Genomic DNA, 17,339 nt, shown 5'->3' with positions numbered 1-17,339 from the left:
GCCAGGACTGCTGTGAGCACTGACAGGGAACTCAGCTGGCTTTTCATTGTCCATCTGAAAAGAAGGTCAAGAAGAACTAAGCCCCATGGAAAGGAGCCAAGCCACGCACCGGGAACCAGAGGATACAAATCCCCTCTGTCCCTGGTTTGCTCCCAGAGCACCTGCAGGATATGAAACACTGTACGTGTGCTGCCTTTGGACATTTGGGGAAGGGCTGGAGCACTCTGGGATGTTTTGTCACAGTTTTTGGTGGGTTCCAGTCTTTTACCTGCCTTGTGTTTGACAGATGAGAAAATTGAGGCTCCAAGACATCTTATATTAGCTGGTTTGTGTTAAATTATGGAATATTCCTGGGATTTTAGATATTCTAAGAAGTAGAAAGTTATCTGACTTTTTGTCAGTTTTGTTCTTTTCTTTTTAAAAAAAATATTAGCTACTTTGCTTTATTCTTTACGTGAGGTTATTTCTCTGCTTTGTTTTACTGCAGCATTCTTTTTTAAGCTTTATTTATTTATTTGAAAGTCAGAGTTACACAGAGAGAGGAGAGGCAGAGAAAGAGAGAGGTCTTCCGTCCATTGATTCACTCCCCAGATGGCCGCAATGGCCGGAGCTGCGCCGATCTCAAGTCCGGAGCCAGGAGCTTCTTCCGGGTTTCCCACGCGGGTGCAGGGGCCCAAGGTCTTGGGCCATCTTCTACTGCTATCGCAGGCCATAGCAGAGAGCTGGATGGGAAAAGGAGCAGCCGGGACTCAAACGGGCGCCCATATGGGATGCTGGCTCTTCAAACCAGGGTGTTAATCCGCTGCGACACAGCGCCGGCCGTTTTGTTCTTTTCAACTTGAAGGAAGGTTATCCTTCAAAAGGAATAACAAAACTTTGCCTACCACAGACTGTGTAATTACCATTGTTTATTTCATTGTGAAGGAAATTCAATATTTACTTTTAATACTTGGGTTTTAGGTTCTTAGGAGTTGGGTTTAGGTTCTTAGGACTGTTGCTTTCTTGACCAACATCTCTGTGTTTTTCAATGCTGCTTTTTATTCCTAGGTCACAGCTCACTGACGGGAGAGCCACTGTGTAACCAGGAAAGACTGTAGTCTCAACAGAGCAATGCCTTCATGGCGTGCAGAAAGCGTGCATCGGGGAAGATGTAACACTAGGTCCACATAGGTCTGTGTAGCTGACAACCTTGAGAGAGGGACGCCTATCCAGGGCTAAGGAAATTGAATGTGAATGACTCAACAAGCAAGCGTACCGTGTTACTTAGCTTTCCATGTAAGCCTCCCTTCATGGCTCATGGCAGACACAAACAAGGACATGGGTAGCCTTCCGCAAGGGGGAGTGGGCACTACCCGGGCAGAGGCACTGGCTAGGGGCTTTTGCAACCTTGGCTCTGTTGGCCTCTTGACAGCCCTGGTGTTGGTGTGCTGACCCAGCTGCATCCTAGGCTAGGGTGAGTAGGAGGCGGGAAGTTCTGAGAAGTTCCGTCTTGCCTCACAATGATCACATGGAAGGCCAGGTAACACGGTACGCTTGCTTGTTGAGTCATTCACATTCAGTTTTCTTGGCCTACTGAGCCATGTTTGTGAAGCAGCTAGCCTCGGTGTTGAGTTTCTTTTTTTTTTTTTTTTTATTTTTTTTTTGACAGGCAGAGTGGACAGTGAGAGAGAGAGACAGAGAGAAAGGTCTTCCTTTGCCGTTGGTTCACCCTCCAATGGCCGCCACGGCCGGCGCGCTGCGGCCGGCGCACCGCGCTGATCCGATGGCAGGAGCCAGGAGCCAGGTGCTTTTCCTGGTCTCCCATGGGGTGCAGGGCCCAAGCACCTGGGCCATCCTCCACTGCACTCCCTGGCCACAGCAGAGGGCTGGCCTGGAAGAGGGGCAACCGGGACAGAATCCGGCGCCCCGACCGGGACTAGAACCCAGTGTGCCGGCGCCGCTAGGCGGAGGATTAGCCTATTGAGCCGCGGCGCCGGCCGGTGTTGAGTTTCTTACAAGCTGCTGAGGTCAGAATGACAGGTAGTTCCCGACTTGTCCTCAGGACTGCAGTGAAATAGGAGAGCCACTCAGGGAGACAAGTGTGACCCTGATCCATGTTTCACATGGGCCTGTGCTGGAACTGGGGACATGGCAGGGGGTGAGCCAGGAAGGAAATGCCCTTTAGAGGCCGGCACCCCAGAGGGCATGGGGCCATTTCCCGCTTCTGAGAAGCAGGGCTGGTCTGAGTCGAAGGGGCCTCCGTGGGTGGGTGTTGAGTCAGCTGGCACCAGACCACACCTTGCAGGCACTGCTCCCCCGACTCAGTCTAGATATTCACTCAGAAAGCACATGTTCTGTGTTGGACGTTCAGAAAACATCACCCCCGCCACCGAGAGATGAGTCCAGTAAACGATTCTGTGTGGGGTGTAGGTGGAGGCTATCAGCCCTGTGATGGTTCAAGAGGGGCCTCAGGGGAGGACCACTGAGGGTGAATGGCCCACTTTGGCCTGCTGTGTGACGGTTGGACACCTGCCCAGCCTTTCTTCCCACTCTGGATGCGTGGCAGGCAATGGCATGCTGAATGATGCCTACGTGCCTCGTTTCAAACCCTTCAACGGGAGAACCCTCCCACCCCGGCCGACAGTCACTCATCAGCACACATGCACGTGACTGGCCTGGACGCAGAGGCTCTTTCCCTGGTGGTGTGCATCAGGGTCAGTGCCTGTGAGCGCCTGCTGCACTGAGTCTGGATCTCCCAGACCAGGAGCGTCACGGGGGCCAAGACTGTGGGGACCCACTTTCCCCTTTTGCTTGGCACCTGGGGCCTGCTGCTGATTCACAGGCCAGACATGGACGAGGGGCCTTCTGAAAGCCCACGGAAAACGGAAGTAAAAGATCCACACGATTTGGGAGCAACTTCATTTTAACACCATGCATCGTTGTTTCATAACACCCATCGTCCATGAACTTCTTGAAGATCTTTCTGACGCATGGCTTTCAAATATTTTTTTAATCAAAACAAACAGATTTTTTAATTCAAATTTTCAGGAACTTTTTAAAGTACGTTGTATAATGCAGGTACATACATTTTTGAAAACATTAAAAACACACACACACACAAATGTTTGTAGAATGCTCATCTCTATCTGCTAATCTTTATGATTTCAGAATCGATAGCCCTGACTGTAGGAGAAAGGGGATGATCTGGGCTCTAACAGGATAGATCCCCTGAAAGGAAGATCTGTACCCAGGTCACGCTAGCCGAGGGAGGGCTGGAAGAGGCAGAGACACAGCCCCTGCCCCTTCTTTTCTCTTCTCACTCTGTCCTCTTGCTTCCCCGGCATCCTCCATTGTTCAGGGAGGGCGACTGCATTGCCAAGTGTGCCTCGGCAGGCTGAGCCTTTCGTCTTCGGCATGAGTGCTGCGCCTTTGCTTGTATTTTTCCACACTGTCTAAATAGAAACCGCTCATTCAAATCTTATTCAACTTCCTAGAAATAAAATATGAAAGTGGGTGAGAGCTCCAGTGCTCTCTGCTATCCAATGCAAATGTATGCAAATTTCTTCATATGAGAATCATTGTCTAGTTGTCATCCTCGCACGGGGCACATCAAAGCCATATGACCTGATTTTTGCACCTGCTGTTTAATTAAATTTACAAGGCAGACACACTCTCCACTCCCGGTGATATACAAATCCGTTTTTACAACCACAGCTTCTAATTTACAAGGGAGCTGACTGCTGAGTTTCAGCACCAATAGCTGCCCAAATGCTCTTTGTTATACTGAGGATTAAAAAAAAAAAAAAAAAAAAGGAAAAAAATGGCCATCATTTGGGCAGATGGATCAATGGAAACAGGAAAAGTGATTTTTCTCTCCCATCCAGCCTTGGATATTTTATAGCTTTATTGGGGCATATGGACATATACCAAACTAGACATATTTAATTTATACATTTTGATGAGCCTGGACATATGCGAACACCTTTGTGAAGACACAAGGGAAGATATGAGTCAAGGCGTACGCGCCAACGCAAAGAGCACTCGTGTTTCAGTTGGTTCCCTGTCATTTTGGTGGAAGGGACAGAACACCAAGCTTGCCGGCAGCTTCCGGCTTCCAGTCACTTAGTACCAGGGAGTACAAAGGGGTGCAGATAGGGCAAGGCCAGCGTGCATTCAGGGAAGCAGGGGGAGCCGAGGCTGAGAGAAGCCGTGCATGTTTTCTTGAAAAATGCTTCCTGCAGGAGGGCAATGTGGTATGAGTTCCTCTGTCCATCCACAATGAGTTTCGGGTCTTTAAATCGCACTTGTCTTTGCCAACGGCAAAGCTTTGCTGCTGAATGTTGGGTCGGTATTTTCCTTTGGGCTGACCTGGTGGTCTTCTCTGTCTTCAGAGCTAGTCTCCAGGCATGGATCTGATCTCTTCGAGAGATATTCAGAAAAACATTCTGGAGGAAGCATATTAAGAGGAGGCGAGGAGACTAGATTAAAAATATGTATCCCAATTTTGTTGTCTTTTTCTGCTAATGCAGCCAGTCTGAGGACTTGGGTGGAGGAATAATGCTTTTTAAGTTATGGCAGAAAAACAATTTAATGAAAGTCATATTTTTTCACCCTTGCACTGTACAATTTTGAAAACCCTCAGAAATATAATGTTTTATGCAGTACTGCAAACAAATCATCTCCTGATACAGGAGCGTGAGCTTCTGAGGCCTCACCAATAGGTGGCGCCACGCATTCACGGAACCCAATACCGCCGCAGACAAGTTTGGAACAAGTCAGAAATTGAAGCTCTGAGCTGTGACTGACTGTGAGACATATGGGTTGAATCCCAGGCCTGCCCAAGAATAACTTTGAAGAAAATTTTGTTTTCTGGCAATACAGATGCTAACACACCACAGAACCTTTAAAAAGAATAAATATGTAGATGGTTCATGGCTCTCAGAATAATTTAACCTCCCCCAAAGTTAAGACAGCATCACCAAAGTAAAATAAGCCAAGCACTGCCTTTCTGTCTTCAGGAGACTCCGTTCGGTGGCTGCAGACTCTCACGAGTTATTTGTCAGTTGGTTTTTTGTTTTTTAATGGCATTTTATTTCAGCCCCAAATGCAGAAAAAAGGGTGGTTTCATCTTAAAATGAGCTAATTCTCGATGAATAAAGCTTACAAAGGGAGTTCTAGGCAGGAGGATGTCTACCTAAACTTGGAATTTTTTGCTTCTTTGTTCTGTGGCAGGAACTGTTCCCACTTGAGAATCAAACATACGTTGTAGAAACGCTTTCTCTTGCCGCGGAAGATGCGAGTGGTCTCAGAATGGGTGGCGAATGATTTCCAGAGATAGGATTTACAAAGCTGTTCATTTTAACTGGAAGTTGAAGCTAAAGCATAACTAAATCCTCCACCTTGAACGTTAGACTTTATTTTAAAATGACTGTTTGCCAGGCTCTGAACCAAGGGACACTTGTTGGACCTGGTGTTGGCTGAAGCTCCCCATGGCAGCCAAATTCGCCCAGCAGAGGGGACACGCACCAGGGAAATGTAAGGAAAATGCACGAACGAGTCCTGAAAGAAGTATGACCAATGCAAGTGTCAGCTCTCTTTAACCAACACCACATTTCTGCTATGGGAAGGGGTCCAGAAAGACTTAGGATGAAATAACTCCAAGCATCTTACTTTGTTGCATTGGAAAGGTAGGTAAAGGCAGAAAAAATTTGTGTTTATTTATCCTTAAAGTCAACGGCATTGGTGCATTCTGCTGCCCTGCGAATGTGCCTCAGAGCTGGTAGGAGCTTCTCTGTACAGGTAAAACACAAGCAAAAAACTTTCCTGCCCAGACAACACATTTGTGAGTAATTTGTAGAATGAAAGCAAGGTATTGTAGCTTCTTGTTTTTATATCTTCATTTTCTGAGATGGGAAAGGAAAATGGAAACCAAAATTTAAACACTCCCTCTGTGTTGGGTTTGAGTTGATCATTAGTTCTCTCTCTCTCTCTCTCTCTCTCTCTATCTCTCTCTCTCTCTCTCTCTCACACACACACATACACCCAGAGGGATATATAAATATATGACATAGAGGAAAGGTTAAAAATACTTAAACCTAAATTCCAAAGCAGAAATCTTTTATATATATATATATATCATATTTGGTTTTAGATTTTTATCTCAACAACAGGGAGCACTCAATTCTTTGTTTCCTGTCCCCAGCACAGAGCTTGAAGTACACTGAGCGATCATTGAATGTTCCTTCCTGTCACCGTTTTATTTTAATTATTACACATTGATTGATCAAGCCAGTGACGTGATTTCCAAGTGCCAATCACTGTGTGAGAGACAGGAAAGCCAAGCTCCTTTCTTTTCTTACGAACCTAAGACTTTCATTAGGGGGGTGGATGTGTGCCTGGGTAGAACCCTGCTTCCCAAGGGTGGGGGGATAACACAGGACAAGCTCCTGGGGACCCTGCACTTGTCAGGGGCAACCATGTCCCACCTGCTCTCCCTCCTCAATCATCACAGCCGCCCAAGGGTGGCTGCCAATGTCAGCCCCATTTTACAGACGAGGACATGGGAGTCCATTTATTCTTTTATTAAAGATTTAAATTCCATAACACTGTTCACTAGTTGTCCATCCCTTTAAGGCCCCCAAGCTCCTCCTCACGGCTGAGCCAACTCAATATGTTGGCCGGCCCCCTCCTCGGCAAGGTGCCCTGCTCTCTGAGGCCAGTGTCGGAGGGTCCTGCTTGCTCACTCTCCCAGAACAAGCTCTTCTTTGCACAGGTATGTCTGAGGCCAGAGCAGCCTCTCTGGTCCATCCTTTCCCACCGTGGTTTAGTACAGATAACTCTTTCTGGTTAACAGACAGATGAACACGTCGGGATGCAAGTGCCAGCCCAGGATCACGTCCCAGAGAGGGGATCCTTCAGGGACAGCAGGGAGGACTGTGCAACACATTCGCCTCTGTTAGCCAGGAACGCAATGGCCAGCCAGGCTGGTGGATGGTGTGAGCCCAGCCAAGGAGACAGAGTAGGCACCCAAATGCGCCGCTGCTCTCACTGACGGACACAGGAGGAGAAATCAGAGGTGTCTCCGTGACCTGGGCTCAGGGAGGAGCAGCCTCTCTGCCTTCTCCCCTGCAGAACTCTTCTTCATCACCAAACCGAGGGGTGCTCACACACCCTGAAGCTCCAGAAACAATAAAAAAGGAGGCCATGGCAAATCCGTTCTTTTGTTCCCTTCAACACAAAGCTTGATTACTTGGTATTCAGTGTGAGGGTGTGTGAAAAGGCCTCTTAGGCTAACAACAGGAGACACAAATGCTTGCTGTGTTCCCAAGTAATTAAGAAAGTCACTCGTACACTCTAGCAGTCTGTTCATCAACTCCACAGAGAAGCCATGGGTATCCGGCATTATGGCACAACAGGTGAAGCCGCCACCGCCAACATGGGCCACATGGGAACCAGTTTGAGTCCTGGCTGCTCCACTTCCAATCCAGCTCCCTGCTAATGCACCCTGGAAGGCCTGGGAAGATGACCCAAGTACTCGGGGCCCTGCCACCCACATGGGAGATCTGGATGAAGCTCCTGGCTCCTGGATTCAGCCTGACCCAGCCATGACCATTGCAGCCACTTGGGGAGTGAACCATCAGCTGGAAGAGTGCTCTCTCTCTCATCTCTCTCTCTCTCTCTCTCTCTCTCTCTCTCTCTTCCTCTCTTTCTTTAACTATGCCTTTCAAATAAAATAAACTTTTTTAACAATTAAAAGAAAAAGAGAAATGATAGCTGTCCATCCAACTCCCAACACTGCAGGGCAACCTGAGAACTCTCTGTAGGCCTGGGAGCAAATACTAGCGACTATGACAAGCTCTTCTTTAAATGACTGTTCCCCAGTGTTTGAATAACAGGGTGTTAGCTGGACCTGGCACTGGCTGAAACTCCCCGTGACAGCCAGATCTGCTCAACCAAGGGGCCGCACACTGGGGAGGCATCAGGAAAACACACGCGTGATTCATCAAAGAATTATGACCAATGCAAGTGTCAGATCTCTTTAACCAACACCACATTCCTGCTTTGGGGAGGGGTCCAGAAAGACTTAGGATAAGATAAGCTCTAACCATCTTTCTTGGTTGCATCAGAAAGGTAGTTTGTACTCCTTGATGGTGGCAGGCAGGCCTTGTGATAACAGCTTTCCAATGACACTCAACCAGCAGCACATGACAGGAGACTTCTGGGAAATGTATGCTTGCTTTTCAGCACAGAGTAAAATCAGTGGCTGTGAGGTCACTCAGCCCGGCCTCTGAGGCCACCTGGACTGTAGACACTCCCAGGATGGAGCGTCCTGTTTACGCTGTACTGGAAAGGCAGGAGGGGGAGGGCTGTAGCTGCCCTCCTCAGCCAGGGACAGGCAGTGACTCATGCACTCCTGCCCCCTCCAGGGGCTGCATGGTGAGGCTCCCAGAGACCACTCGCATTCCAGCCCGCAGGGACTCCACCACCAGCAGCACCAGGGTCGACTTTGCAAGAAAACGGGGCAGAGTGTGCAAGGGGAGCACTTTGTGCTGTCCCAGTATTTCACCGTGGCATCTCTTTGTCCTCCTGAGGGCCACGGGCACGTGAGGACAATCAGAACACCCAGCCCAGCTAAGACCTGGAGCAGATCCTGGCCCCGCTGTTCAGTTAAGATTCTCCAACTTCTAGTGCAACAGTTTGAATCTTGGATGCTATTGACACTGTGGGTGTGATGTGAAGGTTGTATCAGACTACGAGTCCTGCATTGGATATGACAAATGCACCCTGCAGCTCCTTGTAGATGGATAGGACCATCTTTGTGCATTTTCATATACTAAGTCTTGGCTAAGACTGCATTTCCAGTAAATATATACTCAAGAGTTACAGTTCATCTTATGTAAGAAGACAGCTTCTGGCTGCTTCTCTGCTGGTTAGTTATAGGACTAAGACTCCAGAAAACCTGTGCAGACTATGGTTAAGGGATGAGCCTCTCATCGTGCAGAGGAAGGTCATGACAGCTCAGATTTGGGATGGTATAATTGGAACATAGAGTTCTCCCTCTACGTCCTGACCATCTTTTAATATCTCCAAATTGTCATCTGTTAAACACATCATTATGGAGCATTCAGTGTACTTTATCGTCATCACTTTGGCTCTACGAAGTCTTCTTTCCCCAACCCCCTCTCTCCACCTAGCAGGCACCATAGCCACACTGTTAAGTGTGGAAAACAAACAAGAAGTGGCAGGTACTGTGGCTTTCCAGCCTGGGTTTCCGCCACCTCCCTTGCTTCTGCACCTTGTCAGGTCTTCTCGTTTGCTGGCAGCTGGGAAGGCTCAAGGCAGTAAGAATTAATGTTCCCTCCCACCAAATCATCTGTGGGAGCAGAGAGACAACAGCCAGCGGGAGGAGGGACAGTCCCTGGGGCGGAAGGCCACTGTCGCATCTGTCTGCCACTACAACACTCTGCTGCCTGTCCCCAAAGCGCCTCATTCTGGAAAGGCGTAAGCAGGTCGGGCCAGGAGAGGAAGCTTCCGTTTCCCCGTGCACAACGCGATGCAGTTCTCTGAGCACAAGGAAGATCTCTGTCCCTTTGCGGTTTGCTTTCAAGCCAGCCCTTTAGGGCCAGACAGAAACTGGGGTTACCCAGCTGCATGAACCCCAGGAAAGAAGCATTCTTCTTGAAGCCTCCGAGGCTGCTCCATGTCTCAGGCCAGCATCTCCCAGCACACTATGCTGGCAGCTGCTTTTTTGCCCGATTTCTCCCAATTTGGCCCCAAAGCCCTCTATGGCATTTTCTTATGCCAACAGTGAGCACCAAGCCTCCCAATACTCATGCACAGAAAGCAAACTCCCTTTTGTGCAAGAGCACAGACTTCCAGGGCAAGAAGATTCGAGATCCCAACGGCTGTCCTGGGCTTTGGTGAACTTAGCTTCGCAATGGCATCAGAAACACCCTCAGCTTCCCTGATTAAAGGAAAGCAGAGTCATTCATTGATGGGGCAGAACCCCTGTACTGACAACCGATTCACAGACAATGCTGAGGGCTCTTTATCCCAGAGGAAAGCTAGCACCGGGCAAGTCTCAAACCCGAGGGAGGTGCCTGGGTGGAGCTGCGGGACCTCTGGACCTGTGCTTGCTTGCGGTTGGCTTCAGTCGGTGCCGCGAGAAAAACCTCACCTCGCCTGCTGACCTTCAGTGCTGCTCAAAGTGTTGTCTGGATTGAAGAGGGTGGCTGGAAAGGATGTTGGTTCATTCATTGTCACACTCAGCTTCCTGAAGCCAACACCCGCAAGACGCCAAATACAACCTAGCTCTGTAAGGTCTACAAGGGGAGATGAACAAGCTTGCACTCTCATAATGTAGTTGGAATATGCACATAAAATCACAAAGTCAGTGTGCGACAGATATTGTAACCACAGAACAACCAGTGAAGGACTATTGCTCAAAAGGTCATAGGAGGGGGCAGGTCCCTGAGCCCCTGGGAGAAGAGACAGCGCTTGAGGGACTCAGGGCCGTGCATCTGGACATGCAGTTTGGAGAAATCCCTAGAAGGCCAAGGCCCAGTCCTAGGATCTGATTTCACAGATCTCGGGGTCCTGGAAGGGGGAGCAGGGCCTTGGCTGTTCTCTCTGGAGCTGCGTTGTTTTCAGTTGCAAGCGCTTCAAGATTAAGCTAATGAGCTTTCCTGCTGCTGATGGTGGGGGGCCCATGCCGCCTTCCTGGCACCCAGCCCTGGTTATTTTTCTTGTAAATAAAGAAGCAGGCTGCCTAACATCAGGTGGAGACCTGGGCGCCTCGCACAGTCGCAGGTCAGAGAAGAACTTTGCCTCCAGTGACAGATGGCCCCCTCACACTCCATCTCCCAGACCTCTGGCCTCAGCCGCTCGGCACATACGACACGGAGCTGCTGACACTCTGTCATCCGTTCTCACGAGGCTGCGGGCGCACTCAGCCAGTCCAGCTGCCAGGGCGGCTTAGGAGCAGAGTCGCAGGCAGCCCAGGAAACATGGATGCCTCAACGGCTGGCTTTCTTTCCCTCCCAAACCATCCCTCACCAAGTGTTTCTGACGGGCAGAACAGTATCTGAGTGGACCGTGCAATGCCATTTATCAAATACCTGCTGCTCTCTGGAGTTCTGGCGAGCACATCCCGTTCTGACTTGGAAGTCTCAGCAAGCGCGACTCTGTTTTTGTTTAATGCTACTAAATTTGAAGGAGGTGTGTTTGTGGGTGAGTGCAGCTTTGAAGGAAAACATTTCCTATTTTTGCACGATTCTGTATGTCAGGTTGCTTTTCCCCATTCTGTTGTTTATTGTGCTCTTTTTATTTTTGTTTGTTGCTCTGTTTTGCTCCTTGCTGCAGTGCGGTTGAGACTGGTGTCAATTTAAAGACTTTGGAATTTCGTCTTTCTGGTAGACTTGCAAAACAGTCGCAAAGTTGTTGGTGCAAGAGTTGTTGCTGTGTTGGGAAAATCACGGAATGGCTGCCGAGCCGCGGTCTCCTCTACTCCTGCAAGGCAGAACTCCGAATGTGCGCCTGCTGAGGCACGGCCGTTCCCAGCTCGTTCTGGGCAGGTTACTCAGCTCTGAGCGAGGAGATGCAGGTGTGTAAAACGCATACCTTGGAAGTCATGCCCTAGACGGGGGGCTGGCACAGCTCTCCTTCCTGCCTCCCGCGCCCAGTACACCATGGGGTTGAGGACAATCCCTTCGGGCTGGCAGAGTAATGGCCTGGGGTCAGCGGCTCCCAGAGAAACTGCCCTCTCCACCCGGCCTCTGCTTTTGCATGAGAAAAATCAAATCTTGTAGTTTCAGCCACCACTGTCTTATGAAACCTAGTCCTAGTCCTAAGCTGAACCCTAAATCCAACCCCAATGCTGGCATGTGGCTGCCATTTCAAAGTGCCTTACTCTGCTGTGAGTTGCTTGTGCATCACAACCACAGACAAGCCTGTTCATTACTTGAAAGTAACCGGGCCTTCCGCTCCCTTTTCCAAGGATGCCTGTGGCCCCGCAGTGCAAGGAGCTGCTTTGAAATATGGCTTTGCCCACTTCCCCTTGTTTTCCTCCCCCGCCTCCTTCTTCCAATATTGATTAAGGGCTTCCCATGTGCCAGACGTGGCGCTGGAAGCTGGTCCGTGCGCCGACATCACTTTAGTTTCATGGAGGGAAAAACGACGTGCACATTTATCAATCTGGTGCAAGTGAAAAAGGGGAGGATGAGAGCTGGCGTTCAGACAAGGCCGTGGTGGGGGCAGGGGTGAGGCTGGGACCTGGGGACCAGCAGGAGGGAGCTGGATGGAGGGAGTGTGCCACGGCTTCCACGGAAGGATGCACTCAGGCGAGGCCCTCCAGAAACAGAGAGAGAGAAAGCCCAGCAGAGGCCAAGGCACGGCCAGCCAGGACGGCTAAGCATAGCGATGAAATAGTGTGTGTGTGTGTGTGTGTGTGTGTGTGTGTGTGTGTGAGGGTGTATGTGTGAGGGTGTGTGTGAGGGTGTATGCATGTCTGTGTACGTCAGTGTATGTGTATTGCATGAGTATGTATATGTGTGTATACATGTAAGTGTATATGTGTGCACACGTGTATGCATAGATGCATGTCTGTGTATGTATGTGTGAGGCGTGTATTACATGAGTATGTGTATGTGTGTATACATGTAAGTGTATATGTGTGCACCCGTGTATGCATAAATGCATGTCTGTGCATGTATGTGTGAGGTGTGCATTACATGAGTATGTGTATGTGTGTATACATGTAAGTGTATATGTGTGCACACGTGTATGCATAGATGCATGTCTGTGTATGTATGTGTGAGGTGTGTATTACATGAGTATGTGTATGTGTGTATGTGTGTATACATGTAAGTGTATATGTGTGCACATGTGTATGCATAGATGCATGTCTGTGTATGTATGTGTGAGGTGTGTATTACATGAGTATGTGTATGTGTGTATACATGTAAGTGTATATGTGTGCACATGTGTATGCATAGATGCATGTCTGTGTATGTATGTGTGAGGTGTGTATTACATGAGTATGTGTATGTATGTATGTGTGTATACATGTAAGTGTATATGTGTGCACATGTGTATGCATAGATGCATGTCTGTGTATGTATGTGTGAGGTGTGTATTACATGAGTATGTATATGTGTGTATACATGTAAGTGTATATGTGTGCACACATGTATGCATAGATGCATGTCTGTGTATGTATTGTGAGGTGTGTATTACATGAGTATGTGTATGTGTGTATGTGTGTATACATGTAAGTTTATATGTGTGCACACGTGTATGCATAGATGCATGTCTGTGTATGTATGTGTGAGGTGTGCATTACATGAGTATGTATATGTGTGTATACATGTAAGTGTATATGTGTGCACACATGTATGCATAAATGCATGTCTGTGCATGTATGTGTGAGGTGTGTATTACATGAGTATGTATATGTGTGCGTGTGTGTATACATGTAAGTGTATATGTGTGCACACGTGTATGCATAAATGCAAGTGTGCGCATGCATGTGTATTTGTATTTATGTGTATGCGTCTGTGTGTATGTGTATGCTTGCATGTGTGTTTACAGGTGTGTGCATATGTGTATGTGTATGTGTGCATATGTGTGTGTGTGTGTATGTGTCGAAGCAGGACAGGGGACGAGCAGTGGGCAGGGGCTCAGGAGAGGGGATGAAGAGAAGGGAGAAGAGGCTGGAGGGGCGGCCCAGCCAGGCGATGCTCCAGGTGCGAGTTCAGACGCTCCAAGCCTTGTGAGCATGTGGGCATCCTGAAGGCGTGGACACACCTTGGCCAACCCAGGCAGGGCTGTAGTTTACACACACAGGGGACACACTGGGTGTGCATTTCACATCTCTCCCCTGGCTGCAGGCGGAGCTGCAAACAGGAAGGCAGGAGGCAGCAAGGCGGCACGCAGCAAGGCGGCACGCAGCAAGGCCACTGAGGGCGCAGCCGTGGGCCATGGAAGAGCGGGCCGCGGGGCGCCCCCCGCGTGTCCGCACTGAGGGAGCGGCCAGGAAGGAGCAGACTGCGGGGCGCCCCCGCATCTCTGCACTTGCTTTCTGTTCCCGCTTCTTCTTGTCGCCTTCCCTTGCATCGGTTCTGTTGCTCTCGCTGTCTAAGGGTCCATGTTCATTACCCAGTTTTATGTTCATGGCAACGTGTCTGGAACAAGCTTTGCTTTTTGTCTTCTTTCCTCCCAGGCACCCTGTGCCATGGTTTTGTCCAGCGTAGCCACCAGTGGCCGTGCTTTCAACATTCCCTTTTAGAAAAGGAATAAGAGGCTGTAACAATCGATTACCTCCCAGCCTCTTGGCTCCAGAGTTCTGAGGGGATGTTTGGGATTTGCTTCAGGGAGTGGTTGGCCCCTGCTCCCAGCTGACCAGCATCAAGACTGGGGTCCATCTCTGGTGGATGGGAAGTGAACTCTTGAGTAGGATTCTGTCTGAAAAATAGCCACTGATGTGCCTGGTGTGAGGAATACCGCTCGGAAGAGCCGACACCAATGAGCCTTTTTACGTGTTTGCACCCTGGAACACAGCCTCTGTCCAAGCCCTCACCTGGGACTGCACGTCCACTTCCCAGCACTGGTCCTTCCGTTCAGATGTGCTCAGCACTCTCCCTGCCTACCCAGGCAGAGACCCACGTCCCTGAGTTCATGGTCCTGTGTAGTCTCCTCCTTAGAGAACCAAGCGACCTCAACTTTCTCCAGCCTGAATTCCCTTCTGGTAGGGCCAATCTTTTGTAAGCCAAAGCATCTTTTGCAAGCCATATTCTTCCATTCCTCTTTCTACTTGGCTTTCCTGTCCTAAGCTCAAAACCTAGTTATAGGCCAACGCCGTGGCTCAATAGGCTAATCCTCCGCCTGCGGCACTGGCACACCAGGTTCTAATCCCAGTCGGGGCACTGGTTCTGTCCCGGTTGCCCCTCTTCCAGGCCAGCTCTCTGCTGTGGCCCCAGGGGTGCAGTGGAGAATGGCCCAAGTGCTTGGGCCCTGCACCCCATGGGAGACCAGGAGAAGCACCTGGCTCCTGGCTTCAGATCGGCACGTTGTGTTGGCCACAGCACGCTGGCAGCAGTGGCCACTGGGGGGGTGAACCAACGGCAAAAGGAAGAACTTTCTCTCTGTCTCTCTTTCTCACTGTCCACTCTGCCTGTCAAAAAAAAAAAAAAAACTAGCTATAGTCCACTTTTTCCATGAAAATGTCCATAATTATGCCTCCTTTCCCAAGATTATTACATGCAAGCCATCTGTGCATCAGACACAGCCCTGTTAGCGTAGTCTTACACCAGCTTCTCTTGCTATTTCCTTAGCTAGATTATTAACTCCGATGGCCAGAGCCCCACCTAGTAGAGATGCAAGCTGACACAGTAGGGTGAGCTACAAGACGTCCAGTAGAGAGGAATGAAAATACCTCTTACTTCTAGGAGACATTTGAAGACTAAATATGTCCTGGCTCAGAAGAAAAGGGACAAGTTTGTGGAGAACGTTTGGAGCTCCATATTATACATGTGTGTGTGTGTGTGTGTGTATGTGTGTATAGCAGTCAGTGATGTCTGCTGCGCTCCGGCACTGTGTTGGGCACTGTGGGAGGAGACCCTGGCTGCAGAGTACTTCAAGCCACACTGGAGAACTGGCAGAAGCGGGAGCAGAGGTGGGACTGGTTCTAGCCTTGATGGGTCCTTCCTCATCCATTCCACAGCTACACTTGCAGCGTGTCCTCATGTTTCGACACTGCTTCCTCTCAGGAGCTCAGCTCCTTCACTAGACTCAACATATTACCCAACCCAGTCTCTTATGAGAAAGAAAGACATTCATCCATTGCCTATGTAGTTTACCTCTGCAATCAGTTAATAAGACTTAGATCACAAAACATTTCTTTATTTGGGGCAGGGCTTTCCAAAATTTGGAGAATCCAACGAATTCACGATGAGCCCCAGCCCTGGGCAGGGGGCCGGCTCTCGGCAGACCACTGTTGTTAGTGTTGTCCATCCTTCAAACCCTCTCCCCTCCCTTCTGCTGCGGCTCCCAGCCCAGAGAAGAGAAATGAGTTGCACACTGGTCTCGGCTCTGGTTTTATTTAGACTGTAAACACTGCGTCTTTATTCTCCTGGGAAACCTAGATTTCACCAATAGAGATCTTTGGCTCAATTGTAATTGTTAAGAAGTCTCGGTGAAATTGAGTTCACTTGAATTGATTTTGTCTTGCTCGTTGGTGTCCAGAACATTGCTTAAAAGGAGAACAATCAATGGAGAGAATTCCAATACAATCCAAGAGCAAAACTGGCCCGGGAACTGAAATTTAAGATCCTGTCATGCCCAAGCCGCTGTCCCTCACTGGGCAAAGTTTGTCTCAAGTCATCACCTGAAAACGCGGTGTCAGTGTCTCCTCTGTCCTGTGTTTGCACCCCTGCGAGTTAACGTGAAAGGTGGCAGATTCGTAGCCGCCCCTTCTGTGAAAGGCAGACTACCCACACACAGAAGTGACCACTTGTGCCCAGCTGGCCTGAAACCTGCGGTCTAAGACCTCCATGCAGAGACACTGGTTTGTGGCTGACTCCAAGGCTGCACCTTACCCAGACTGGAGGCCAGCTTCTGCCTGTGCGTCTTTATAACCGACACGTTTTCACAGGTCGTAAGGTGGCACAATGTGGTGATTGTAATTTTACCAAGCATAATTCAGGGAATTTTCCACAAAAAAGGTTCATCTTAGAAGTGTCAGAGCACAAAAGCAGGACAATTTCTCATCTTTAATAATCTGCCTTTACCAGGTAGTATAAGGAATGGAGACTCCAGACAGCTTCATTAAAGACATTTCTGGGAAAATGTAGCTCCTAGATTCCAACTCGCTTCTGTGTTACTCACAAGAATTGTCATTAACTGCTGAAGCCAAAGGTACTGTTTTCTCATAAGTTACGTCTAATCCCAGCCAAGAGGCTTCCTAGCTCTGGAATTATTCACTTTCTACGAACTTCATCTCTTAACACCATCACTGCTGTAAGTTTCCACACAAGCATTTTGGGGGCATCCTGAGCACCATCAGTCAACCCTGAAGCCACAAAGCCCCACAGCTACCATGGGCTCTTCCACTTCATTGTTATTCATTGATTGATTTTGAAGACTCTTATTTTTGAAGATTATTTTTTTGTTTAAAGGACTTGTGTGCGTGTGTGTGAGAAATATTGAGATCTTCTGTCCGCTGGGCCAGCCAGTCTGAAGCCGGGAGCCTGGAGCTGTATCTGGGTCTCCCACATGGGTGGCAGGGACCCAAGTACACGAGCCACCATCTGCTGCCTCCCACGGTGTGATTCGCAGGAAGCTGGATCCGAAGCAAAGGCAGGACT

This window comes from Oryctolagus cuniculus, chromosome 2 (genome assembly GCF_964237555.1).
Source record: "Oryctolagus cuniculus chromosome 2, mOryCun1.1, whole genome shotgun sequence".
Classification (NCBI taxonomy): Eukaryota; Metazoa; Chordata; class Mammalia; order Lagomorpha; family Leporidae; genus Oryctolagus; species Oryctolagus cuniculus.
The sequence above is the reverse complement of the archived record's forward strand: the minus strand, read 5'-3'. Positions refer to the sequence as shown.